Source organism: Propithecus coquereli, unplaced genomic scaffold, assembly GCF_000956105.1.
Source record: "Propithecus coquereli isolate 6110/MARCELLA unplaced genomic scaffold, Pcoq_1.0 Scaffold17, whole genome shotgun sequence".
NCBI lineage: Eukaryota > Metazoa > Chordata > Mammalia > Primates > Indriidae > Propithecus > Propithecus coquereli.
This window is the reverse complement of record NW_012141635.1, coordinates 2,610,985-2,612,199: the sequence shown is the minus strand read 5'-3', so window position 1 is coordinate 2,612,199 and position 1,215 is coordinate 2,610,985.

Genomic DNA, 1,215 nt, shown 5'->3' with positions numbered 1-1,215 from the left:
CATTAGTTATTTAGAAATTTTTCAATATATTAATGTTCTCTAGTTTATTAATAGTTTGCAGTTTAGTTCCACTGCAGACAGAGATCACACTCGGGATGATTCCGATCTTCAGAAATTTGTTCTAGGCACTTGCCATAGGCAATTTTTTTTGGTAAATATTCAATGTGCACTTTAAAAGATATGTATAATAAAGATGTTATATTAAGATTGAATTTTATTTGTGTTAGTCATGTTGTTTACATCTTCTATGGTTTTTGTCATTTTATTCTTTAATTGTGATTTCCCTATAAACTGTATTTTCAATCCACACATAATAATTACAAACAATTATGTGTGCAGTATGCTGTTTTGATACATGTACTATTATTTATTGTGTAACGGTCAAGTCACAGTAATTAACATATCCATCACTTCAAAGACTTGTCATTTCTCTGTAGTGAGAACATTCAAAATCTACTCTACTAGCTATTTTGACATATATGATATATTATTGTTAACTCAGTCACTGTTCTATGCAATAGAACACCAGAATGTCTTCCTCCTATCTAACAACTGTAATTTTATACACATTGACCAACTTTTCCCTGTCCTCCCTCCTTCCTCCTCTCCCCAAACGTTGGTAACCACTGCTCTACTCTCTATTATAAGATCAAGTTTTTCAGATTCCACATGATTGAGATCGGGTGATATTTGTCCTTTTCTTCCTGGCTTATTTCACTTAACATAATTCTGTCTAGGTTGTTCCATATTATCACAAATGACAGGATTTTATGGGGTTTTTTAATGGTAGAATGAATGCTTCATCTCATTGGTCTGGACACAGATTTTTTTGGATAAGACCTCAAAAGCTAAGGTAACAAAAGCAAAAATCAACAAATAGGATTATATCAAACTAAAAAGCTTCTGTGTAGCAAGGACAACAATCAACAGAGTGAAGAGACAGACTACAGAATGGGAGAAAATATTTGCAAATTATGCATTGGACAAGGGGTTAATATCCAAAATATAAAAAAATTCAGCCAACTCAATTGTTAAAAAAAAAAAAAATGCAATTAAAAATGGGTAAAAGATCAGACAAAGAGGGGAATTAAGGGTATCCAAATGGGGGCAGAAAGGCCCAAACTCTCACTCTTTGCTGACAATATGATATCTAGAAAATCCCGAGGATTCAACCAAGAGACTCCTGGAATTAATAAATGAATTGAATCAAGTCTC